General features: G+C 48.3%; 1 long non-coding RNA gene across 1 annotated transcript; it reads right to left on the bottom strand.

Annotated features, from left to right (window-relative positions):
• Nucleotides 1-213: 213 nt before the first annotated feature.
• LOC311123248 lies at nucleotides 214-945 on the bottom strand. The gene is made up of 3 exons (XR_014612571.1): nucleotides 838-945; nucleotides 384-470; nucleotides 214-280 (listed from the first exon to the last, which is right to left on the bottom strand). It is a non-coding gene; the product is annotated as an uncharacterized lncRNA (long non-coding RNA).
• Nucleotides 946-9,523: the final 8,578 nt, after the last annotated feature.

Here is a 9,523-nt window from a genome sequence, read left to right as displayed (position 1 = left end):
TCTGGGTGCTTGAGTCTGATGTGTGAACCTCTGTCATGGTCTCTGATGACTGGGTGGTCACCATGGAGATCTGTCTCTGAGAGGTGGCAGTGGTCTGTGTGTCTGTGTTCATATCTGTTGTCTGTGTTTCTGTCTGCGCCTGTGTCGAAGTGTTGGTAGTGGATGGCTTTCTCTCTGTCCTAGTTGCCATAGACGAGGTGGTCAGAGGGACTCCAGGTAGCTGCCACTCCAGCGGGAGGATGGCCAGGTTCCTAGCCAGGGAGAACTGGGAGAGGGAGCTCTATCCGGAGGAAGAGGAGGGTTAGGTTGAGGTCAGAGGGGAAACTGCCTGGATGTGTGAATCTCTGTCTGTCCGTATAGTAAGTCAGGTTTCAGTAACTTACGTGGGCACGTGGTAGAGTCGGAGAGTCAGGTCTTATGTATATTTCCTCCACATGGGTCTTCACTTGCCGGGGTGTCCTTTGATTTGCCTGCATAAGACAATTGCAATACCCAATGATAAAACATTATGGGAAAGATCTTTTGCTCACAATAAAATATGATACAGCATGTTTGCTTGTCTCACAGAGTTCGGTCTTTGTCCCAAATGAGTTCTCTTGTCTGTTTCTGGTGTTGTACTTCTGGGTTCGTGGTCTTGAGATGATTTAAATAGCTGGACTTCAGTCCAGTCTTTCTCCCTCCCTACCTTTCCATTACTCTTGTCCTTGACCTTTTTGGTTGTAACATCTCCTCCAGACCAGTCTGAGCCTGTTTAGACATTTTGATTTTGAAGACACATCTTTCCAAGTGGAGCAATATCATTCTATATCTAATCAACAGACAACCCATAACACTCACCAGTATCAGATGCAGTATCTTCGTCCTGGTCCTTTTTACTCTGTCTGTACTGAGAGGCACGAGTTTTCTTCAGCTTGACTTTCCCTCCACAGCAGAAGAGAGTGAACAGCTGCAGGGCCGCCACAGCTGAATAGATGCTCTGCTTCTTCTCTTTCTGCTGGGTCTCCTTTGCTTTCTCCACAGGGGAGACCTCAGGGTCACAATCAGTACATCAGTTAGAAATCTACTGATATTTCAAACTACAATATCAATAGCCAATGAGCTCTAGTGTGTTTCCATGGCAAAATGTTACCCAATAATAACTAGGGTTAGTGCTAACCGAGATCCTTGAGACATCCCTACCCTAAACCCTAACTCTAACCTTAACCATTTCAATTTCAACTTCAATGGGGGTAAGGTCAGAGTTGGGACGTTCCATGTATTCCGTTAAGACTTTTTAACTAGTAGGGCCTACCCCATCCGAAGGGGCATTGTGACATTATCACATTTGTCAAGCAGTATCAAATTCAACACAATATACTGTGTTTTCCTTATTGTGGTCATTATCAATTATAAAATGCATTGGCAAATCCTCATTGATAAGCAGGTTTGGATGTCTTACCGAGTTAGATCTTTGTTTATTGTCTTTTTCTGTTTCCAGTGTCGTTCTGCGTTTGTGGTCCTGAGATTTACATTTTAGTCATTTAGCAGATGCTCTTATCCAGAGCGACTTACAGTTAGTGAATACATACATTATTTATACTGGCCCCCCGTGGGAATCGAACCCACAACCCTGGCGTTGCAAATGCCATGCTCTATCAACTGAGCTACATCCCTGCCGGCCATTCCCTCCCCTACCCTGGGCCAATTGTGCGCCGCCCATGAGTCTCCCGGTCGCGGCCGGCTGCGACAGAGCCTGGATTCGAACCAGGATCTCTAGTGGCACAGTTAGCACTGCGATGCAGTGCCTTAGACCACTGCGCCACTCAGGACATTTCTAAACTTCAATCCAAACTTTCTCGCTCCGAACCTTTCCTTTACTCTTGTCCTTGATCCTTTTCACATCACCTGCAGAATAGTCAGAGCCTGTAAGTGAAACATTTCCAAGACACATTATGTTTTTTTTCCAAGTGAAGCCTAAATAATTGTACTATGTAGCAGCACTAGTCAATAGACACCTCCTCACACTCACCAGTATCAGAGTCATTATTGTTGTTCGTATCGTGTATCGTTGTTGCCTTTCTCCCCTCACCACTCTGGGAGGGATCAAATGGTGTCTTCTTCATCCTGATGCAGCTCAGCAGTGTAAATAGCTGAAGAAAGGTCAGGGCTGGAGGGATGCTCTTCTCCTTGGGTTTCTTTTTATGTTTATGGGTCTCCTTTCGTTGCTCCCAAGGAGAGACCAGAGTGACAGGGTCACTAAGTGTCTGACCCATAACACGCTAGGGTAGTGTACTGTTGTAATCAATCAAATCAGTTATAGGTTGAGAGATGTAGCTAACACGCTCTACCTGAGCTTGTCTAACAATTTTAGTGTGGTCTGGGATTATGTTAGAAGTGTGTTTCCGTGGCAACATGTTACCTCATAATGTTCCCTAGTGCTCCATCCCTGGTAAAGTGGCATTGTGACATCATCAAGTTATTTACTCATCCACATATCCACCCAGAACACTGGAGCAGCCTATTACTATAGACCTAGTCTGCCTATATGTCTGTATGTCTGTCTGTCTGTACAGATGTAGGATCTTAATTTGATCACTCTTTTGTTGCTGAGATTTGTACTGCAGAGCAAGAAATGCAAACTTGTATTGTATTACAAAAGGCTTCTAAAGTTTGTAATTTCCATTTTAAAATGTCAGACTTGATTTGCCCAAACAGAAAATGTATCAACCCCTACAAAAAATGTCCATTCATTATAATCCACATCATAATTCACATTTCCTGTTGCTGCAGAATTATTTTCTTGCTGTAGCAAACTGGCTCAAATTAAGATCCTACATCTGTATGTCTGTCTCTCTCTTTCCTTCTCTCTCCATCTCTCTCTCTGCCTGTACTCATATTCAACCTCTGCCTTCACCCTATTGCAGCACTTTGTTTTCTCATCTATTGCCTGCCTGCATCATGTTGCAAGGAGAGGGTGGCTGAGCACAGGTCAATCACTCCACATTGAGAATGATTATACAGTTGATTATCAAGTGCCACACTCAACATATTACTACTGATGGCAATCAGAATACATACTTGTTGTAGTCCAAGAGTCTACTCAGTGAATACATGCAGGCCAGTGGGCAAGAGTCATGGCAACACATCTATATTCACACCTCCTCTATGTCTGCACTATTAAAAGCAGATCGCCGCCACATGTAGCATAAGAGATAGCAAGCCTCCCTGGCTCAGCGCCTGTTAGTGTCAGATTTGAAGAGCTACATGTCAGCCTGATAATTACTCTGTGTCATCCGCTGAGGCAATTAGTGATAAAAGCTCACACAACGTGATAGGCTAACACCTCTGTAGGTACCTGGATGGATCACAGTAGCTTATCCACTTCACTCAGACCACTAATGATAGGTTTGCAGGTATGCACGCACACACGCACAAACACAAACACACACCACATGCACTCACTCACACACACACACACACACACACAGGCACACACTTCACACTCACACACTCCTATTGTCATACAGTAATGGTTGGTGTAGGTGGACTGCGGGACCATGGGTCGTGGTTGTTAACCAGACGAGAGGCGACTGCAGGACCATGGGTCGTGGTTGTTAACCAGACGAGAGGCGACTGCAGGACCATGGGTCGTGGTTGTTAACCAGACAAGAGGCGACGGCAGGACCATGGGTCGTGGTTGTTAACCAGACGAGAGGCGACTATAGGACCATGGGTCATGGTTGTTAACCGGACAAGAGGCGACGGCAGGCTGGCTGTCATAAAGGCGCTCAGAGAGACCTGTGACACTGCGCATACTAATGACAACTGAATTATTCATCTGTAGCGCGGCAACATCCAACAGCAGCGCAGCTAGCTAACGGCCTGGTTTATATCAGTCAGGGATGAGAGGCCTTATCTACATCACAGCAACTCTAACCAACGGCCTAAGTGATGCTATATGCTAGACAGAGGAGAAAAGAGGGATCATAGACAACAGAAAATAAACAGACTGCAGCTAGCTGAATGTAATGGGGAGCAGAGGCTTTTTCTATAGTGCAGTAGCAACAGTATATGTCTGTTGAGAGCACTAGTGGTAGGGGTGATTTACACTCTCTCTTTATGATGGTCCATGTCAATGCCCTGCTTAGCATTGATATAACGATACAGAAAAATGCATGGAAGAAAATTACATTTACATTGGCCTCCCTAGCTGGGATGAGATAACAAAGATATCATCACTGTGTGGCTGGTACTCTAATTTATTGATGTTGTGTGAGGAAGAAAGTGGTGCTCTCTCCATATGACATATAGCACACACACACACACACACACACAAACACACACACAGAAAGACAGTTTATCTGCCCATGTCGTCTGGTGGTCGACTCCATAGAGATCCAATTAAATTACAAAAGGGTCTATGTCATAATCCCTCAAAGTTATAGAAGGGGGTGATAAAGGCAGCTATTTTCGTCAGGAGAAATCCAAACCAGTCTAATTGGAATGAATGGCAGTAGAGGCATCGGTGTTGCATTTCCTGTTTTTACTTCTGCAAGAAAATAAAAGAAAGGTATGATAAATATCAGAAGTTGTGTAATAGAAATATTGTAACCCCAAAATATTGACGTATAATTATAAATACAGTTTATACAGGTTTATACACATTTTCGGTCTAAATAGCCTCTAAAATATATGTAAACAGACCGTAAATGTCAACATTTGTATTTTCTTAGAAAGCTGTGAGTGTTATTATATTATACAATATCAGTACTTGTTGCATTTAAAACTTGTCTAAATCCTATCATCAACTGATTTCAGCAAGTGTATGATGTGGATTGACTGCATTGTTTAAATGGAATATTTGGCATATTGGCACAATTTGAAAAATTTATGGAATCATGCCTCTAAAACTGTCTGGCTATAGCTAGCAAACATACAATGCAGATAATCTCCAAATTCATTGTTTTACACAATATCTTATCACAGCACTGCAAACCATGTTTGACCAAGTCCCTGACCAAAATGGCTGATGCTTTAGACCATCATAAGAAGGTTCATATCCATTTTAGTATTCTAATTCCTAATTCTATTTCCAAAGCATCCTGTAGGCTTCATAGAAATGGGAAATTGCCCTGCTTATAGTGAACGTTGCATCATCACCATCATCTAAATGGTGTCACGCCTCATCTTCTAAAGTGTCCCATATGTAGGGAGAGAATGTATAGGCTGATGACCAGTGGTGAAAGAAGTACCCCGTTGTCATACTTGAGTAAAAGTAATTATACCTTAATAGAAAATGACTCAAGTAAAAGTGAAAGTTACACAGTAAAATACTACTTGAGTAAAATTCTAAAAGTATTTGGTTTAAATATACTTAAGTACCAAAAGTAAATGTAATTGCTAAAATATACTTAAGTATTAAAAGTAAAAGTATAAATCATTTAAGCAAACCAGACCATTTTCTAGTTTTGTATTTTATTTACGGATAGCCAGGTGCACACTCCAACACAGATATAATTTACAAACAAAGCATGTATGTTTAGTGAGTCTGCCAGATCAGAGGCTGTAGGAATGACTAAGGATGTTCTCTAGATACTGTAAGTGAGTGAATTGGACCGTTTTCCTGTCCTGCTAAGCACTCAAAATGTAATGAGTTGTCACACCCTGGCTCTGGGGACTCTTAAATGTTGAGCCAGGGTGTGGACTTGTTATGTTTAGTTTTCTATGGGTTTTATTCTAGATCGTTTATTTCTATGTTGGCCAGGGTGGTTCCCAATCAGAGACAGCTGTAGCTCGTTGTCTCTGATTGGGGACCATACTTAGGCAGCCTGTGTTCACTAGTTTATTGTTGGATCTTGTTCCGTATGGTTTGTTGTATTACCTAGGACTTCACGTATCGTTTTGTTGTTTTTGTTCTTGTTGTGTACACTTAATAAAGTATGTACGCCTATCACGCTGCGCCTTGGTCCGCTTCTCATAACGATCGTGACAGAAGATCCCACCAAGAGAGGACCAAGCAGCGTGCCAAACAGGAGAAGTTGGCGATGTCCAAGGTGGGCGAATGGTGGTCTTGGGAGGACATATTCGCGGGCAGAGGGCCATGGGCAAAAATAAATGCCCAGGCAGGAGAGGAGAAACGGCGCCAACCGTGCCGACGACGGACACGCGAGAGGCAACCCCAAGTCATTTTTTTGGGGGGGCACACGGCGTGGATGACGGGGCTGCTGGAGGCAGCTAGAGGGCGCATCGGCGATCTAGGAGAGGAGGCCACCAGGTTTGGGGGGCTGGAAGGATGGTTGGCGGAGCCTAGAGGTAGAGCAGAGCCAACTCCCCATACTCAGGCTAGGCAGCGTGAGACTGGGCAGGCTCCGGGTTATGCGGAGCCACTTACTGTGCCGCGAGTGTTCCGGCACAGTCCTGTACGTCCTGTGCGAGCACCACGCACGTGTCGTGCTAAGGTGGGCATGTAGCCAGGACGGAGTGTGCCGTCTCAACGCTCGTGGCCTCCAGTACCCCTCCTCGGTCCCGGATATCCTGCGCCAGTGCCACGTGCTGTAGCGCCAGTACGAGTGCACAGCCCTGTACGTCCTGTGCTGATGCCTCACACACAGGGTGTGGAGATAGGCATTCAGCCAGGACGGGTTGTGTCAGCTCTCCGCTCCAGACCTCTAGTCCGTCTCCACAGTCCAGCCCGGCCTGTTCCTGTCCCTCACACCAAGCCTGTGGTGCGCGTCGCCAGCCCGGTCCGGCCCATTCCTGCTCCCCGTACCAAGCCTGTGGTGCGTGTCGCCAGCCCGGTCCGGCCTGTTCCTGTCCCTCGCATCAAGCCTGTGGTGCGCGTCGCCAGCCCGGTCCGGCCTGTTCCTGTCCCTCGCACCAAACCAGTGGTGCGCGTCGCCAGCCCGGTCCGGCCCGTTCCTGCTCCCCGCACCAAGCCAGTGGTGCGCGTCTTCAGCCCGTTCCGGCCCGTTCCTGCTCCCCGCACCAAGCCAGTGGTGCGCGTCGTCAGTCCGGCACGGTCCGTGCCTGTTCCACCGGTGCTTGGTCCGGCACCGGTCAGCTGCTCCACTCCAGAGCCAGAGCAATCCGCTCCACCGGTGTCCAGTCCAGCTCCGGCCAGCGGGACCAGACCATGGGCGCTACGGGGGAGTAGAGGGAGAGTGGTGGTCACGCCCGGAGCCGGATCTGCCTCCGAGGCGGAATGCCCACCCGGCCCCTCCCCTGTTGTGTTTGGTTGGCGCGGTCGCAGTCCGCGCCTTTGGGGGGAGGTAATGTCACGCCCTGGCTCTGGGGACTCTTAAATGTTGAGCCAGTGTGTGGACTTGTTATGTTTAGTTTTCTATGGGTTTTGTTCTAGATCGTTTATTTCTATGTTGGCCAGGGTGGTTCCCAATCAGAGACAGCTGTAGCTTGTTGTCTCTGATTGGGGACCATACTTAGGCAGCCTGTGTTCACTAGTTTATTGTTGGATCTTGTTCAGTATGGTTTGTTGTATTATCTAGGACTTCACGTATCGTTTTGTTGTTTTTGTTCTTGTTGTGTTCACTTAATAAAGTATGTACGCCTATCACGCTGCGCCTTGGTCCGCTTCTCATAACGATCGTGACAGAATATCCCACCAAGAGAGGACCAAGCAGCGTGCCAAACAGGAGAAGTTGGCGATGTCCCAGGTGGGCGAATGGTGGTCTTGGGAGGACATATTCGCGGGCAGAGGGCCATGGGCAAAAATAAATGCCCAGGCAGGAGAGGAGAAACGGCGCCAACCGTGCCAACGACGGACACGCGAGAGGCAACCCCAAGTAATTTTTTGGGGGGGGCACACGGCGTGGATGACGGGACTGCTGGAGGCAGCTAGAGGGCGCATCGGCGATCTAGGAGAGGAGGCCACCAGGTTTGGGGGGCTGGACGGATGGTTGGCGGAGCCTAGAGGTAGAGCAGAGCCAACTCCCCGTACTCAGGCTAGGCAGCGTGAGACTGGGCAGGCTCCGGGTTATGCGGAGCCACGTACTGTGCCGCGAGTGTTCTGGCACAGTCCTGTACGTCCTGTGCGAGCACCACGCACGTGTCGTGCTAAGGTGGGCATGTAGCCAGGACGGAGTGTGCCGGCTCAACGCTCGTGGCCTCCAGTACCCCTCCTCGGTCCCGGATATCCTGCGCCAGTGCCACGTGCTGTAGCGCCAGTACGAGTGCACAGCCCTGTACGTCCTGTGCTGATGCCTCACACACAGGGTGTGGAGATAGGCATTCAGCCAGGACGGGTTGTGTCAGCTCTCCGCTCCAGACCTCTAGTCCGTCTCCACAGTCCAGCCCGGCCTGTTCCTGTCCCACACACCAAGCCTGTGGTGCGCGTCGCCAGCCCGGTCCATTCCTGCTCCCCGTACCAAGCCTGTGGTGCGCATCGCCAGCCCGGTCCGGCCTGTTCCTGTCCCTCGCACCAAGCCTGTGGTGCGCGTCGCCAGCCCGGTCCGGCCTGTTCCTGTCCCTCGCACCAAACCAGTGGTGCGCGTCGCCAGCCCGGTCCGGCCCGTTCCTGCTCCCCGCACCAAGCCAGTGGTGCGCGTCGTCAGTCCGGCACGGTCCGTGCCTGTTCCACCGGTGCTTGGTCCGGCACCGGTCAGCTGCTCCACTCCGGAGCCAGAGCAATCCGCTCCACCGGTGTCCAGTCCAGCTCCGGCCAGCGGGGCCAGACCAGACCATGGGCGCTACGGGGGGGGGGGGGTAGAGGGAGAGTGGTGGTCATGCCCGGAGCCGGATCTGCCTCCGAGGCGGAATGCCCACCCGGCCCCTCCCCTATTGTGTTTGGTTGGCGCGGTCGCAGTCCGCGCCTTTGGGGGGAGGTACTGTCACGCCCTGGCTCTGGGGACTCTTAAATGTTGAGCCAGTGTGTGGACTTGTTATGTTTAGTTTTCTATGGGTTTTGTTCTAGATCGTTTATTTCTATGTTGGCCAGGGTGGTTCCCAATCAGAGACAGCTGTAGCTCGTTGTCTCTGATTGGGGACCATACTTAGACAGCCTGTGTTCACTAGTTTATTGTGGGATCTTGTTCCGTATGGTTTGTTGTATTACCTAGGACTTCACGTATCGTTTTGTTGTTTTTGTTCTTGTTGTGTACACTTAATAAAGTATGTACGCCTATCACGCTGCGCCTTGGTCCGCTTCTCATAACGATCGTGACATGAGTAGTTTGGGTGTCAGGGAAAATGTACGGAGTAAAAAGTACATTATTTTCTTTAGGAATGTAGTGAAGTAAACATTGTCAAAAATATAAATAGTAAAGTACAGATACCAAAAGAAAACTAATGAAGTAGTAATTTAAATTATTTTTACTGAAATACTTTACACCACTGCTGATGACATACTCAGCTAAAAAAAGAAATGGATGGCTCCAGTTCCAGAGTTCTCTCTTGTCATACTCAAAACTAACACAATGTTGGCTTGTTATAGACGTGGATGGAGCTATGATGTAGCGCTGGTAAATGTGGTTAACCTTTACAGTAGCCATAAGAGTGATTTCCAGAAATGGTAAAAGTCCAAAGAACAACA

This window comes from Coregonus lavaretus (assembly GCF_964263955.1).
Source record: "Coregonus lavaretus genome assembly, contig: HAP1_SCAFFOLD_4435, whole genome shotgun sequence".
NCBI lineage: Eukaryota > Metazoa > Chordata > Actinopteri > Salmoniformes > Salmonidae > Coregonus > Coregonus lavaretus.
The sequence above is the reverse complement of the archived record's forward strand: the minus strand, read 5'-3'. Positions and strand labels throughout refer to the sequence as shown.